The sequence below is a fragment of the Ailuropoda melanoleuca genome, chromosome 5 (assembly GCF_002007445.2).
Source record: "Ailuropoda melanoleuca isolate Jingjing chromosome 5, ASM200744v2, whole genome shotgun sequence".
In the NCBI taxonomy this organism is placed as follows: domain Eukaryota; kingdom Metazoa; phylum Chordata; class Mammalia; order Carnivora; family Ursidae; genus Ailuropoda; species Ailuropoda melanoleuca.
In genome coordinates this window covers 31,248,015-31,266,013 of record NC_048222.1, presented here as the reverse complement: position 1 = coordinate 31,266,013, position 17,999 = coordinate 31,248,015, and the positions used below count along the sequence as shown (strand labels likewise).

The 17,999-nt window shown below is 39.6% G+C and overlaps 1 protein-coding gene across 1 annotated transcript in view; it reads left to right on the top strand.

Annotated features, from left to right (window-relative positions):
• The first annotated feature begins 14 nt into the window (after window positions 1–14).
• The window catches only part of PXT1 (peroxisomal testis enriched protein 1), a 46,488-nt gene continuing 28,503 nt past the window's right edge, over window positions 15–17,999 (top strand). The window contains exon 1 of the mRNA XM_019794246.2: window positions 15–292. The gene's annotated coding sequence lies outside the window, so the exon portion shown is untranslated. The remainder of the gene's footprint in view (window positions 293–17,999) is intronic.

Genomic DNA, 17,999 nt, shown 5'->3' with positions numbered 1-17,999 from the left:
GCGCCGCCAGAAGCCGCCGCGGGGACCCGCCGTGCCGCAACGGCGCGCGCCCCCCGGCCTGGCCGGCGCGGCCACGCGGCTGAGTCACCCGGCTCTTCACGTTAAGAGTCCCCTCGGCGCGCGGGGCACGCCGGGAAGGCCGGACTCCGGGCCCGCCGCCTGGGGCGGCCGCTGATAGGTGCCCTCGTTCTTTCCCGACGCGTCCACCCGTCCGAAGAGGACGCTTTCGCACTTGCGGTGCTGGGGTGGCTTCGATTTCTGAGCTGCGGATGCCCCCTTTCAATTATTAAAGGTATAAAACGGAAAGTTAGTAGTTACCAGAGTTGTAAAGTAATCTCGCGCTGCCCCAGGACAGCTAATGCTTAAAGAAGATTGTGGAGCCTCGATCTCTCCACGCATCTGGGGAAGGGGGTAAGGAGTAAGAATACCGGAGTTCCTTAAACAAGTTTTGCTTAGAAGCCCGTCCTGGGTATGCAGTCTGACCAAAGAAGGGAAAAAAAAAAAAAGACCCCACATTTTTCTCAAATTTTGAAATAATGAAACCACATGGTATATATAGCAAACAAAGTTGAATTACAAATTTTAAATCAACCGGAAGCAAATTATTGGAAAATTGGTTGTGTTACACGAGTAAAATATTTCAGCACTCAAAAAACATCGATATATGGTCTATGTCCTATAAAACAAAACGAGTGCTGGAAACATGAAGGAAATAGTATCAGTCCTCATTGTCCTGATTTCAAGTGGCTTTTGTATTTTTAAAAGTTATAAAGTTATACTTATTATGCAAACAGTTTTATTTTAAAATTGTTGAAAACTAGGGGCACAATGGGTTAAGCGTGTGACTGGGTTTTGGCTCAGGTTGTGATCTCAGGGTCGTGGGGTAGAGCACGAGCAGCAATCCCCGCTCCCCGCCGAGAAGGGGAGCCTACTTGTCTTCCCGCTACACCTCCCTCCCCCTCTCATAAATAAAAATAAAATCTTAAAAAAAATAAAATTGTTGAAAATCATGTAAATTAATAGCATGATTTCTTAAGTTCTGAGCCAACTTTTTTTTTGTTAACAAAAGTCTCTAGAAACTAATTTGAGGCCAAAGATGAGGATTAGAGTTGAAGTGGAAGGAATATGAGGAAATTGTTTGACTCATTCTAATAGGTTGCAAATGGTTGCTGGGTACTTGTATAGCAAAACTGCATTATCAGGGTCAACAACTTTAATTTAATTTAATTTTTTTTTAAAGATTTTTTATTTATTTATAAGACAGAGATAGAGACAGCCAGCGAGAGAGGGAACACAAGCAGGGGGAGTGGGAGCGGAAGAAGCAGGCTCATAGCAGAGGAGCCTGACGTGGGGCTCGATCCCATAACGCCGGGATCACGCCCTGAGCCGAAGGCAGACGCCCAACCGCTCTGCCACCCAGGCGCCCCAACAACTTTAATTTTAAAAATTAAAGCTAGGGGTGCCTGGGTGGCTCAGTCGGTTAAGCGGTTGCCTTCAGCTCAGGTCATGATCCCAGGACCTGTTGGAGCCCGGCATCATCCGGCTCCCTGCTCACTGGGGAGCCTCTCTCTTATGCTCTCTCTCTTTCTCCCTGTCTCTAATAAATAAATAAATAAAATCTTAAAAGAAAAAAACAAAACCCTGAACCTATACATTTTTTCGTTATAATTTGACTTTCGAGGTCTTTAAGGATCTTAGGATATAAACTACAATCAAAGTAACCTAGAGGATTATTCAAACTAACACCTTTATTTCCATTTCTATAATGTTATGCCTGAGGGCAGAAAAGAAGGAAAAGAAGAAAACCTTTTTGATATTCCTGCAGGATAGTTCTTGAAGCAAATTCTTCCTTTCTGGAAAGTTTTCTCTCTGCAGATTTGTAACACAAAAATCTGACACAAATATCAGACAATCAGGCTAATGATTGTATCTTTTAGTTAATAGTTAAGACTAAACTGTTCTATTTTTGTCTCTACTTTCATGTAATTAATAGCATATCGGATCTAACACTTTTTTGGGGTAGACACCAAGGAGATGAACTATGAGAAATGTATATTCACAGAAAGCACTGGTATATGCTGATTTTTATCATTCATTTGTAAGTTAATGCCTCTTCAAACCTGAATCTCTCAGATGCACTTGTATCTGAAGCTGAAATACTTTCTAATGTCAAATTGGCAGACCTGGAATTTTCCATTGCCATAATGGCTAATTCAAAAGGTAATACAGTTCATCCGATTAACTGTGTTAAGTCTCCTTGAATATGCTATCTACTACCAGCAAATATTACAAAGCATCTTTTCCAATATTTGACATCACTTAAACTTCTCAACAACACCGGGGATAGATTTTATTACTCAGATTTACAAATGAGGAAAACAAGACATAAACAAGTTAAGTATCTAAGGTCATTAAACTACAGAGTGGTGCTGGTGGGGTGAGAACCTTGATCATCTGACCCCCAAATTCTTGCTCAGCATCTGCTGAGCATATGTCAGTTCTCCCTAATTTCTTCTAGGTGAACTCCTGAGCGCTTCCAGGAGGCACCTTCAACGCCTTCAGCTGTCAACACCAAACAATTTACGGTCAACTCCATCTTAGAATGAAAATATTTTTAAAGTAATAGCTGGTGTCAGTTATTGTATAAGAAACTAATTATCCTTTCTACATCATATGTAGTAAATGTAAACAATGCGAAAATCCCAAGATTTCTGAACTCTCAAAGTAATTATATTTGCATTTTTAAAAACTAAATGATTTAGGTTATATGATTTCTAGATCACTATAGACATATGAAATGAGACGTTTTGAAAGAATAATCACTTTCATTTGGAAGTCCAAAATTGTGCTCAAATATAGATGTAAATATTTAATTTCTGACTCTCTAGAGGGGGAGTGGAACACTGCAAAATAGATTCACAGAATCCTTTTTCCTTTACTCTTTTTTTTAATAAAGATTTTATTTATTTATTCGACAGAGATAGAGACAGCCAGCGAGAGAGGGAACACAAGCAGGGGGAGTGGGAGAGGAAGAAGCAGGCTCATAGCGGAGGAGGCTGATGTGGGGCTCGATCCCAGAACGCCGGGATCACGCCCTGAGCCAAAGGCACAGGCTTAACCGCTGTGCCACCCAGGCGCCCCCCTTTTTCCTTTACTCTTATCAGTTCACCTTTGTTAACAATCTCCATGAAAGTCACAAAAGCTGATGACCAGCTGGATCTTGAAAACATAATCAACCAGAGGATCACGAATTTTAAGTTTCTAGTGGCTGGAATTTGTTACTGGATCTTTATTAGTATATATCTGCTTTACAAATACCCCTTCAGTGAGCCTTTTAGTCTCATTTATAATGTCTCATCTGCAAATTCAACAAACACGTAGCACAATCCAAAGGTATAGGACCCCAAGAGAATTATGTAGATAATGATTGCGGGATCTCTCCTCTAAAGGAACTATGAAAAGTTAAGTTTGGTTGTTTGGGTAACCAAATAAGAGATAAGGGAAAGTGAATCTAGATAAAGTATTCCACTATTAAGTAAAAGAGAAATGATAGAATATCCCAGTTTTGTAACTCCCTGTGAATGAATAGATACAGGCATTATGCCTCAGCAGCTCCTAAGATCATAAAAAGAGAGAGAGCTGGACATTATGTACCTCCTGAGGGAAGACCACACCACCACTTAAAACGCTGCCAAAGAGATGGAACCTAAATCCGACACAGACTTGAGATCCAGCTGCCAGTTTGTTAAATATATTGAACCGTACCATGATCATGCAATCTGCAAAGTCCTTACTGGGAAACTCTACAAGTCAAAGGGCCTCTGTCTTCAGGAGATAAACCATAAAGTTGAAAAAAAAAAAAAAAAGACTTAAAAGATACAAAAAAAAGTTTAAGTGTCTTGTATATGTTGGGGGAAAGACTATACTGTTTGGGGTGAACATTTGGGTGGAGACACCATTAAAAAAAAAGGATGTAAAGGTGATAGTATAAAGGTTAGGATCATGGTCACTTACAAGATGGTGGTGGCAGGGAATGATTGAGAAGGGACACTTACTTGGAAGGAGCTTCTAAGGGGAGGTAGCAGAGGTCTGTTTCTTGACCTGGTGATGGTTGGTTACAAGAATGTTTGCCTTAGAATAATTTATTAAGGCAAATATATACTTTATAGTGTCTTCTGTGTCTGTGTTTTATTTTATGATAAAAAGATTTAAAAATAAAGGTTGGAGGGACAGGCTAATCCTACCCAAGAGCTGAAATATATTTTCTTCACACCTAGCTATTTGCCAATGTATCCATTTGGTTTCTTTGAACAATATTAAGGATAAAATATCTTTTAAAAAGACATGCTTTAAAGAAAACCCAAATCCTTTGAAAGATAGTCCACGTTGTAATACAGTTTTAAATTTTATTTAGATAGTTGCCTTTTTTTAGAAAGTAGTGGACAAATAGGTAGTGTTAAGAGAAAGGGTGAATGGAATGATAAAAGATAAGGAACAATTTCTTGTAACTTAATGGTTAAATTCCAGTAATGGTCAGGAGAGTAATCTATAACATTACCCATTGCGATTTTGCCAAGGGCAGGAGCTGCCTCCCTTGCCCACCTACATGTGAGGACAGTTCATCTCAGAATTCTAGGACTTTTTAGAAGGACATGGAATCCTCAGCTTGAGATTCAAGAATCAAACAAACCTCTGTAAATAGAAGTCCTGCTGGGAGTCAGAATGGAGGAGTCAGAAATGTAGAAATGAAGCCCTGGGGCTTCAGCAGAGGCTGGGTGTAAACTGATAATATGTTTATCTCTCATTACTCCTGTTACAGTTTACAAACAGACTCTGACCTTCCAAATCCCATGCACCAGCTCTGTCGACACACATTGCCTCTTTATGAACACAGAAGTCTCATTCTTGAACCCAATACTGAGAATGCTGGGATTTTTTTTTTTAAACTTCATACGAGTTTTAAATGAACTGCATCTGAAAAAGAAAACAAATAGGCCCCCAAATATATGTTCTTCAAAGTAGGGTTTGAACCAGGAAGCTTTAGGCTTGCGAAGTAGACTCCTGTTACCCACTGGGCCACCATAGAAAACCAAGAGATTCTTTTACCTTGCTCAAATCATACCACCTCCTTTCCCCAAACGTTCAGTTACTGATTTAAGGCAAAATCTGTTTACCAAAGCATGTGTCCTGGTCCCTTACCTCCACTCTTCGGGAAAACTTTTTAATGAAAAACGAACAGGGACGCCTGGGTGGTTCGGTCAGTTAAGCATCTGCCTTCGGCTCAGGTCGTGATCCCGGGGTCCTGGGATTGAGCCCCTTGTCTGGCTCATTGTCTCCCTCTCCCTTCTGGTGCTCCCTCTCTCAAATAAATACATAAAATCTTAAAAAAAAAAAAGAGAGAGAGAAGAAAAACGAACAGATAGTAAGATAAATAATAGGAACTAGATAGATTCGGACAGGTTTCTTCTGCTTGTTAACCAAGACCCAAAGTGTTCTTGTTTATATGGAGTTATGATGCCCACTTGGAAGCACGTCAGTGTTTGTGAATGTACAAAGTACATGAAAAAGGAAGTACAAAAACATGAAGTGATATCAGATTCATAAGGCAGTACGATGTAGTGAAAGAGAACATTGGAAGAAGAGCCAGATGACCTCAGTTTGAGGCCATTCCACCAGTTACTGGCTGAGCAAGCCAAGCATAAACTTGGGTTTCCTAATTTGTAACATGATAACTGACCTACCTTTGCCTTGAGGTTGTTTTGAGGAAGAAAACATCGTCAAAGTGTGTGTGAAAGCATATAATCTCAAAACACTAGAGAAATTCAAGGTACTGTTAGTATTAATGGTATTTTTTTACTTAAATTTTTATTGCAGTATTTACTCTGAATGTCAGATACACACATCCCATCCAAACCAATATTATCTTTAAAAGGAACACCCAAAGACTTCTTTGTGAGATAAAGTTGTCTTCGTTAATGTCAACCATAAATTGTTTATGTATCAAAATATACTGCTTTCCTTAAAATTATGCGGTTTGAATGAAAATAAAGCATGTTATAATGACAAAATACTTTCAGTATTTTCTCTTTTTATCCATAATCATTGGTAACAATCTAGTTACTTTTAAAGAGAATTTAACATCTTTTTTTAATTAAAAAAATTTTTTAAAGATTTTTTATTTATTTATTTGACAGAGAGAGAGGCAGCGAGAGAGGGAACACAAGCAGGGGGAGTGGGAGAGGAAGAAGCAGGCTCACAGCGGAGGAGCCTGATGTGGGGCTCAATCCCAGAATGCTGGGATCACGCCCTGAGCCGAAGGCAGACGCTTAACGACTGCGCCACCCAGGTGCCCCTTTAATACTATTTTATTTTTTTTTTTAAGATTTTATTTATTTATTTGAGACAGACAGCCAGCGAGAGAGGGAACACAAGCAGGGGGAGTGGGAGAGGAAGAAGCAGGCTCCCAGTGGAGGAGCCTGATGTGGGGCTCAATCCCAGAATGCTGGGATCACGCCCTGAGCCGAAGGCAGATGCCTAATGACGGAGCCACCCAGGCGCCCCTAATTTAAAATTTTTATTTTAAATATAGTGTATTATTAGTTTCAGGGGTAAAATTTAGTGATTCATCAGTTGCATATAACACCCAGTGCTCATTACATCAAGTGCTCTCCTTAATGCCCATCACCCAGTTACCCCATCCCCCCACCCACCTCCCCTTAACATCTTTTCTTAAGAAGACATTTGGTTCTCTAGCTGATGTGTGCTTTCTAGTGCAGCTTTTTAATGGTGCAATAAGTAATTGCCCTCATAGATTCTTACTGGTTGCCATTTGTGCACATGCGCGCACACACACACACACACACTCTCCTGGCTGAAGGAATTATAGGAAATTACTAACTCAGTCCTTCCTTAGCCGCTCTTTGATTTTTTTTTTTTAAACGTAAGCCCAAAGTAGGGCTTGAACTCACAACCCTGAGATCAAGGTCACATGCTGTACCGACTGAGGGGGCCCCTACCCACTCTTTTTTAATCACATGATAGCAACATATGAACAAGTTTGAAGAGAGCAATTTCAGAAATTTTGTCTTGGGAATACTACTCAGCCATCAAAAAAGAAAAGAAATCCTGCCATTTGCAACGACGTGGATGGAACTAGATAAAGGGCATTACGCTAAGCAAAATAAGTCAATCAGAAAAAGACAATTATCATATGATCTCACTCGTATGTGGAATTTAAGAAATAAAACAGAGGATCATAGGGGAAGAGAGGGAAAAAAACGACGAAATCAGAGAGGGAGACAAACCATAAGAGACTCTTGAGCATAGGAAACAAACTGAAGGTTGCTGGAGGGGAGGTGGGTAGGGGGCTAGGGTAACTGGATGATGGACATTAAGGAGGGCAAGTGATGTAATGAGAACTGGGTGTTTTTTTTTTTTAAGTTTTTATTTATTTTTTTGATGAGAGAGACAGCACAAGCAGGGGGTGTGGCGGGCAAAGGGAGAAGCAGTCTGCCCCCTGAGCAGGGAGCCCTGATGCAGGGCTCCATCCCAGGACCCTGGGATCTTGACCTGAGCCATGATTGGGTATTGTATAAGACTGATGAACCACTGACCTTTACCTCTGAAACCAATAATACATTATATGTTAATTAAGTGAATATCAATAAAAATTAAAACAAAAAGAAAAGAAAGTTTGTTTTCTTGCTTCCGGGTTCTGAAGCACTTAACACTTAAGTTTGGATAGCAATTTGGGGGATTCTCTCTTGTTCTTTATTGTAAATGCTAGTAGGCCCTAAGATGCCGAAAACGAGTAAATGTTCAGGCCTTGGAGTGGAGATCACATACAAGTATCCCTTGATTTTTGAAAGTTCAAGTTATACTACCTTGCTTTTACAAAAGACCGACTTTAGTAACTCTTTGCCAAGTGAAAGAAATCTGAAGAGGATTTTCTTTTTTTACAAGAAGAAAGGCAAAAAGCAAAAATAGCACTGAGCGTTTTTTTGCAGCAAGCCGTTACAGAGGCAGCGCACACCTGAGCACAAGTTTCTTCCCTCCCAAGAGCTATGCTCAGTATCTCAGCATCAAGGTGTCATGGCTTTGAACTGTGTCTGTGAGCATCTGTGCTTTATTTTGTGCTTTTCTTAGCAAGCTGTGTCCTTAAGAGAGGTTATTTGCTTGGGTCTGGTAATGTTCAAAAATTTTTCCACATAAATTACTGATGATTTCTTCTTCTTCTTTTTTTAATAATAATTTTTTATTATGTTATGTTAGTCACCATACAGTGACTACACCATCCTTAGTTTTTGATGTAATGTTCCATGATTCATTGTTTGCGTATAACACCCAATGCTCCATGCAATACGTGCCCTCTTTAATACCTATCACCGGCCTATCCCAATCCCCAACCCCTGATTTCTTCTTCTTTATGCCATTTTGGATTATGGAAGTTTTCACAGGAACGCTCTACTTTCAGGTAGTAGGGGAAAACTGTATTTAGAAATTGACTTTGAGAAGAAGTCAGATGAGAGAAGGCTGATCAGGGACTAAGGAGATCAGGCATCTGGTACCAACCTGGTCACCTGTGGGTCGGTCATTAGCTCTATGTCTCATTTATTTTTATATAAAAGTTAGGAGTTTTAGGGGTGCCTGGGTGGCTCAGTTAGTTAAGCATCTGTCTTCAGCTCAGGTCATGATCCCAGGGTTCTGGGATCGAGCCCCACATCAGGCTCCCTGCTCAGCAGGGAGTCTGCTTCTCTCTCTCCCTCTGACCCTCCCCTCCAATCATTCTTTCTCTCTCTCTCCCTTTCAAATAAATAAATAAATCTTTTTTAAAAAAATAAAAGTTAGGAGTTTTAGATCAAATGCTAGCTGCCATTTATTGACCACCTTCTATAGGGGAGTGTTAAAAGATAAACTGAGGCACATTAAAAATTTTAAAAGTTTACAGCCTTAAAAAAAGAATGGAATCTTGCCATTTGCAACAAGTGGATGGACCTAGAGAGTGTTATGCTAAGTGAAGTAAGTCAGAGACAAATACTGTATGATTTCACTCATATGTGGACTCTAAGAAACAAAACAAATGAGCAGACGAAACAAAACAGAAGCTGACTCATAGATACAGAGAATGAACTGGAGGCTGCTAGAGGGGAGGAGGGAACGCATGAAATTGCTGAAGGGGATTAAGAAGTACAATCTTCCGGTTATAAAATAAATAAGATGTGGGGATATATCGTAGAGGGTAGGGAATATAGTCAATAATATTATAACAACTTTGTATGGTGACAGATGGTAACTAGAGTTACTGTGGTAACCATTTTGTAATGTCTATAAATATTGAATCACTGTGTTGTACACTGGAAACTAATACAATAATGTATGTCAATTAGTCTTCAATAAATATACATAAGTTAAAAAAATTAAGAGTTTATTTTCTAGCAGAGGAGCTCTGAGGAGTTGTAAAAATGAAAGACTTATAGGCAGAAGGGAGCGGGAACAAGGAAGTTATTACTAGGCAAAAAACCAGGTTGGATGTTGCAAAGTAACTTTCCTTTAGTGGGTTTCGGAGGGTCTGTTAGGCAGATTACCTCACTAGTGCTGATCAGTGATTCCTGATTGACTGGTTTAGGATTCCATTCCTGGGAGACCCAAACCTGTAATGAAGTCTCCATTTGGTGACGTGGGGCTTAGCATAAGCAATTCCATTTGGGGCCTGTTGTCTTGTTTTTTACCAGTAGGCAGATAGTAGCTCTAATTCTCCTAGCAGCCTGGCAAGAGAGGGTTTATTAGTCCCATGTTACAGATATAGAAATCAAGGCTCAAAGAGACAAAGTTATTTCAGGTCACATTAGGTGAACTCCATGGAACCATTTTAGCTTTGAAATTCTAGGATTACTGAGAAAAATCCCACCCCTTGGGTTTCATGTTTCCCTTTTAGAAATTTCATTGTTTGGGATTCAGTCATGAAATGCCAAATGTGGACAGGGCCTTAGAAATCATCAGGGTCGGGTTTTTCAATTGTTAAGAAGGAATCTAAGGTCCAAAGAGGATGAGTGATCAATCCATGGTTGTAATTTATTTTCTCTTCCAAGTTTGCCTGTAATGCTCACTGTAACCTGATTCTACCTGGGTAGAAATATATATAGGGAGGTGTGTCAGGAGGTGGAATTTGGCCTGGGCTCCAAAAGGTTCTTAAAGATGACCTTGGTTAGTGACTAAATATTGTCTGTCCAAATAAGCAGAATTTCCAGGACCTGAAGGTCACTGGAGGACAGCCCTTTTCTTTGGAAAGGTATAAATTGAGGTAGTGAAACTTTCACTAGAATCGCTGACCACCGAAAAGTCAAGAAAGAATCACACATAATTAAAAAGCAATTTAATTTGGCTGTTAATATGTAATCAAAATAATCCTTTAAAAATTAAGTGCAAGTATAGATCTATTTTTACATTTAAAAATTATTCAGGGGCGCCTGGGTGGCACAGAGGTTAAGCCTCTGCCTTCGGCTCAGGGCGTGATCCCGGCGTTCTGGGATCGAGCCCCACATCAGGCTCCTCCGCTAGGAGCCTGCTTCTTCCTCTCCCACTCCCCCTGCTTGTGTTCCCTCTCTCGCTGGCTGTCTCTATCTCTGTCAAATAAATAAATAAAATCTTTAAAAAAAAATTATTCAAACACTAAAAATAGGATAAATTTCTGTAAATAATGAACTTTCAATAAACATTATAAGTAATTATTTATTATGGCTAGCTAAGAGGTAGAATTCCCATGGAAGGAGGAGAGAAGAAAGGAAGGGGGAGGCAATACTAAATTAAAGAGAAAAGAGGGAAGAAAAATTAGAGCTAAAGAGAAGGAAAAGAAGAAAGAATGACTAAGAACAATTAGGGAAGGGTGCGCCTTGGTGGCTCAGTCAGTGAAGCATCCGACTCAATTTCGGCTCAGGTAATGACCTCAGGGTTGTGAGATCGAGCCTTGAGTCGAGCTCCACGCTCAGCCAGGGAGTCTGTTGGGATTCTCTCTCTCCCTCTGCCCCTCCCCCCACCCTGCCGGCGCGCACACTCTCTCTCTCTCAACAACAACAAAAAAGATTATAAAATGCCGGGACAATTTAGAGAATAAATGATTTTAAAAAAGAGTCAGGGAGGGGCGCCTGGGTGGCACAGCGGTTAAGCGTCTGCCTTCGGCTCAGGGCGTGATCCCGGCGTTCTGTGATCGAGCCCCACATCAGGCTCCTCTGCTAGGAGCCTGCTTCTTCCTCTCCCACTCTTCCTGCTTGTGTTCCCTCTCTCGCTGGCTGTCTCTATCTCTGTCAAATAAATAAATAAAATCTTTAAAAAAAAAAAAAAGAGTCAGGGAAGGAGAAGGAGTCAGAGAGGGAGAGAGAAATTGGAAGTAGAGAAAAGGAGGAAGCTGGTCTTAGAAGAGAGAGAAAGGCTAAAAACGAGGAAGACTCGCCTGGGAGAGGTGGTAAGAGGGTTCCTTTTTTCATCAACAAATGTTTATTGCCTACTGTGTGCACTCTAATAAATTCATGTCCTAGGAGAAATAAATATGTATCACTCTACTTGCAAGAAGAGTTAATGACTTCATTTTTTTAGTAACCTTTTCATCTTCTGAGTATGAAAAGTAATTTATGCTCGTTTAGAAAATTTGGAAAATAGGGAGTGGAATAAAGAATCTCTAATTCCCTTTCTTTGGGAACAGGGAGGCGGAGGAATCCCTAATCCTACCCTATTGATATTTTGCTGGCTTGTATTTTGCATTCTTTCTGGTGCTCGGTTTGGGGGGCAGCAGCGACCCAGGGAAAACTCTTCTCCTGGAGATGGCAAGAAGTGCAAAGGGGCAAAGAGAGACACACTAGGCCCCTGCAGGTCCAGGTTGGAGCTGGCACACTGTCATTACTGTCCCAGTTTCATGAAGCCATTGAAGCAAAATGGGGCCAATAATCATATAGATCTAATTTTATATCGTATAAAAAGTAGAACTTCCTAAGTATGATATAAATTTGCATTTGTACTTTCACCTCTTCTGGGGCAATGCGAGGACCTTAGAACACTTTGAAAGTCACTTTTTAAAACAATTATGTTGTCACACCTCGTCTTCTATCCTGGAATGACATGTATGGTTAATAGGAACTATGTACAAATCCAATTAAAAAACAAATCTATATAATGTCCTTCACATAGAGGAGAATGAAAGGAAAGTAATTTACAATAGCAGTTACCTTAAAATAATATATATTTCAGTACACTACTCAGGCATAATACAAGAGAAGACTCGGGTAGTCCTGTGGTTGCACCTACACAGAGAATCACTGGGAATGTGACAGCCACAAATACAGTCTGATAAGTTAATGTAGGAACCCAATCAGCATGTGTGGTGTTGTAGTCTACAATCTGATTATCTGATATAGTAAATAAATTTTGTAAAGTTCAGAAAAACAATAAAACTATGTTTCTCTTGATTTCTCTGAATTTATGCTGTAATGAATTCTTAGAAAATGCAGTGTCTATAAAACCCATGTAAAAAAAACCTTTGGATTTATATGTGGAACAGACTTAAGTTCTTTTTTTTTTTCCTTTAAGATTGTATTTATTTATTTGTCAGAGAGAGCACAAGCAGGGGGAGGAAGAAGTAGGCTCCCTCCTGAGCAAGGAGCCTGATGCAGAACTTGATCCCAGGATCCTGGGTTCACGCCCTGAGCCCAAGGCAGACACTTAACCACTGAGCCACCCAGGCGCCCCTCTCATCCTGTTTTCTAATCAATCAGTTCTACCTCATCAGTCTTCTCAAATGTATCCACTTCTCTCCATCTCCGCTGCTACCGCCCTAGCGGATCACTGAAATATATCATTTCTTGCCGGCTTGCAAACCCCCTCCATTCTGTAGCCAGAGTGGTCTTTTAAAACAGAAATCTGGTCCTGTCACTCCCTTATTTAAATCCCTCAAATACTGTCTCACTTATTTTATTTATTTATTTATTTATTTATTTATTTATTTATTTATTTTCGAGAGAGAGCAGGGGAAGGGCAGGGGGAGAGGGAGAGAGACCCTCAAGCAGACTCCATGTCCAGCATAGAGCCCCATACGGGGCTTAATCTCACAACCCTGAGATCATGATCTGAGCCAAAGTCAAGAGTTGGACGCTTAACTGACTGAGCCACCTAGGTGCTCCATCTCACTTCTTTTAGGATAAAATCTAAAACCATTAGCAGGGAATATAAAGCACTGCATGATTTGGTCTCTGCCTATAGATCTTTTCTTTTGGGGGCTTCTTACCCATTATGCTTCAATCACACTGGTTTTCTTTTGCTTTGCTTCTTTTTTTAGAACTAATCCAGGCACAGAATTTAGAAACCAATCACTGCTAACTAATTTATTACAAAAATCTTTTTCCTCCCCCCAAATCCCTGCTTTCATCACCATTGGTTTACTTCCTTCTTTTGATGAACCCTTCCCTTCTCTGTGTTTTTCTCTCTTCCACCCCTACAATTCCTATTATTCAGATATTGTACTTTCTAGATCCTCTAGTCTTATCTTTTCTTCTTTTGTCAATATGTTTGACTTTTCATAACTTCAAAGATGGTTTTCAACCATATAAAAGTACTATTCAGAAATTAATCTCCCGAAGCTGTTAAAAGAAGAATAAAAAGAAAATTATAACATTTCAGCTAATACATTTTATTACTGTAGTTAAAAGTCTAGTAAATTTTAGCCATTGATTGAATAGAGGCTATTGCCACTTAACTAAATATAAATCTTTTCAAATCACATACATTTAAAATAATTTATTTCTTTTTTACATACCTTAATTGCCTGACTGATAAGGCGTTTCAAGTACTTGTGCATTCATTGTAAGCCCAATGAACTTATAAATATGAGTGATTGTTAGTTCTGTCATATGCCAAATTCTCTTGGATATCCCAAATATTGGTTTGATTTCACTTGGCCTTTATACACCAAAACTGTTCCACTAAAACTAAGGAAGATTTCAGTTATATCGTTAACTAATTTTCAGTCTGATTAGGACTTAGGATAGCTACCTCACTTGATTGGATTCAGCCAATTTGTTGACTGCTTCATTGTTTTGAATTATTTTCAAAAGAGGCCACAACTGAAGGGAAACAAAAGCAAAAATGAACTATTAGGACGTCATCAAGATAAAAAGCTTTTGCACAGCAAAGGAAACAGTCAACAAAACTAAAAGACAGCCTACAGAATGGGAGAAGATTTTTGCAAATGACATATCAGATAAAGGGCTAGTATAGAAAATCTATAAAGAACTTATCAAGTTCAACACCCAAAAAACAAAAAATCCAGTCAAGAAATGGGGAGAAGGCATGAACAGACATTTCTCCAAAGAAGACATACAAATAGCTAACAGACACATGAAAAAATGCTCAACATTACTCTGTATCAGGGAAATACAAATCAAAACCACAATGAAATACCATCTCACACTGGTCAGAGTGGCTAAAATTAACAAGTCAGGAAAGAACAGATGTTGGCAAGGATGCCAAGAAAGGGGAACCCTTTTACACTGTTGGCGGGAAGGCAAACTAGTACAGCCATTCTGGAAAACAGTATGGAGGTTCCTCAAAAAGTTAAAAATAGAACTACCCTATGACCCAGCAATTGCACTACTAGGTATTTATCCAAAGGATACAAACATAGTGATTCAAAGGGGCACCTGTACCCCGATGTTTATAGCAGCAATGTCCACAATAGCCAAACTATGGAAAGAGTCCAGATGTCCATCGACAGATGAATGGAAAAAGAAGATGTGGTGTACATACACAATGGAATATTACTCGGCCATCAAAAAGAATGAAATCTTGCCGTTTGCAATGATGTGGATGGAACTAGAGGGTATTATGCTAAGCGAAATAAATCAGAGAAGGACAAATACTATATGATTTTAAGAAACAAAACAGATGAACATAGGGGAAGGGAAGGAAAAATCAAATAAGATAAAAACAGAGAAGGTGGCAAACCATAAGAGGAAACAAACTGAGAATTGCTGGAGGATAAGTGGGTGTGGGGAAGGGGTAACTGGGTGATGGGCTTTAAGGAGGACACTTGATGTAATGAGAACTGTGTGTTGAATGCAACCGATGAATCACTAAATTCTACTCCTGAAACTAATAATATATTATGTTAACTAAATTGAATTTAAATAAAATTTTTTTTAAATATGTTGTACGGTAACAAACACACAAAACAACAACAGCAACAAAAGGGCCACAACTCTTACAGAATTCACATAAAGCTCTATAAAATTTTAGATCTCTCTCATGACTTTTAATCCCTAAATTTTTCTTATGAAAAATCTCAAACAGAAAGAAAAATTGAGGATATGGTATATTCAACATGAATATAACCACTACTTAGATGCAACAATAATCAGCATTTTGACATATTTACTTTATTTTTACAAAATTTATTATGAAAAATTTCAAAGTTGACAGAATAGTATGATCAACACCAGTATATCCACCATTTAGATTAAACAACTGTCAGGGCGCCTGGGTGGCTCAGTCATTAAGCGTCTGTCTTCTGCTCAGAGCGTGACCCCGGCGTTCTGGGATCGAGCCCCACATCAGGCTCCTCCTCTGGGAGCCTGCTTCTTCCTCTCCCACTCCCCCTGCTTGTGTTCCCTCTCTCGCCGGCTGTCTCTCTCTGTCAAATAAATAAATAAAATCTAAAAAAAAAAAAAAAAAAACAACTGTCAACATTTCCCCATATTTATTTAATTTTGCTTACCTATTTGAAAGTGGTAGATAGGGGCGCCTGGGTGGCACAGCGGTTAAGCGTCTGCCTTCGGTTCAGGGCGTGATCACGGCGTTGTGGGATCAAGCCCCACATCAGGCTCCTCTGCTATGAGCCTGCTTCTTCCTCTCCCACTCCCCCTGCTTGTGTTCCCTCTCTTGCTGGCTGTCTCTATCTCTGTCAAATAAATAAATAAAATCTTAAAAAAAAAAAAAAAGAAAGTGGTAGATAACATGGTATTACACCCCCGAATATTTTAAAGTGCAACTCCTAAAAATAAGGATAGTCCCTGTATGCCTGTAAGAGCATTATTGTGCCCAGGAAAAATAATAATTCCTCAATATCATTTTTTACAGCAGTTTTTCTTTCTTTCTCTCTTTCTTTCTTTTTAAAGCCAGAATTCAAAGTTCACACATTGCATTTGGTTGTTTTATTTCTTTAGCCTTTTTAAATCTAGAGCAACGCCCTCCATCTACCATTTTATCTCCTTATAAGACTAATTTTTTAAAAAAAATCAGCGAGTTATTTTTGTAGAACGTCCTTATGACTTGCATCAATTTCCAAGGTCATTCTATTTCAGAGGACTTCTTTTTCTTTATCTTTCAATGTATAATTTTTTACTGAATTTTACTGAATTTTAGTATCTGTCATTTTCAACTGCTCTTCCTTGCTCTTAGACTATTTCTTCTTTTAGCATCCTGTTCTTGTTTCACAGATACAATAATTTTCTGATGGTACTATTAATTTCTTTCAAGTTTTTTTTTTTAAGATTTTATTTAGTTATGTCAGAGAGGGAGAGAACCGAAGCAGGAGGGAGCAGCAGGCAGAGGGAGAAGCAGGCTCCCCACTGAACAAAGAGCCCGATGCGGGACTCAATCCCAGGACCCCAGGATCATGACCTGAGCTGAAGGCAGATGCTTAACCCACTGAGCCACCCAGGCGTCTTTCTTTGAAGCATTTTTATGCTCTCTGCATTGTCTCTGTTTTTTATGATTCCTTTTCTCTCCCTGATTCTTACATGTTAGAGGCTTTTTACTTTCCCATGTTGAAGTTTTCCCTCTGGAATGTGGTGATTTTTATCCATTCAAATTTTAAGAGTAAAGTCCCAAAAGCTGAGGAGAGGCCCTGCGTGTGTGTTTGAGTCTGGTTAATTGAAGCCTTTTCCTTTGGGGACCTCCAAATGTCAGTATTTGTGGCTCTTTTTTTCTGGCATGGTTCATTTTTTCCCAAGAAGCACCCTTTATTCTTGGCTAGAGAGTAGAACTTGGCGGCAAAGTTCTGTGTCTGAGCAGAAGCAGACTGGGTCTCTCCTTTTCAGTTTCAGACTTAATTCCTCTTTTTTCAGTCAGGTATCTCACTCTCACTCAGATCTATGCCTCTTGTTGCCACATCTAGAACTCCTTCAGTTTACTTTCTCCAGAGGTGACATTTCCTGTTTCCTGTGGAGGTAAAAGCAGTAGCCTGATTATATTAGGTGGAGGGGGGACATGGGGATCTGTCCACTTATTAAACAGATTTTCAAATAAATCTCCTTTTCAGCATTACACTCCTCCCATCTCCACTCTAACTTCCCTCTGCACTTAACCTATTTCTAGTTCGTGAGTCTTTCCAGGGCTCCTCACGGTGACCTGCCTTGCTTCTCCGTGGTTTCTCCTTCTCCAACCACTTAGGCTTGACCTTCCTTGAGTCTGCTAAGTCCTTCAACATCCTCGATCCATTTTCCATTTTCATGCATTGTGGTTTGGGGTGACTATCAGTTCAATAAAGATGAAACCCGTATTTTTCTTTTTCCTCCTTGTTACTTTTGGGAGCAGTGCTATGGGGAAGATCTCAGCTATCTTGAATTGAAAAGTCTCCACTCTTTTCATTTTTAGTTCTTCAAGTGCTTTGAAGTCTTTACTGCCTTTGGGCTTTTGCATGTGGTGTTCTAGCTCTCTGAAACATTCTTTTCCCCTCTCTTCTCTTTCCTCTCGGCCAATTCCAAGTCATCTTTTAGGTTCCCGCTTAAGCATCATTCCTAGATGAGTCCTGTCTGACCACCCAGACTAGGTGAGGTCCATTCCCTATAATATATTCTCATGACACCTATCATGATTCTAATTAAGTATATATGTCTGCCTCCCCTGCTAGACTGTTACCTCCATGAGAGAAGGGACCATTTCTGTCTTGCTGACTGCTATATCCCCAGTGTGTAGTGCAATGCCTAACATTTAGCAGGGTATATATATATATATATATA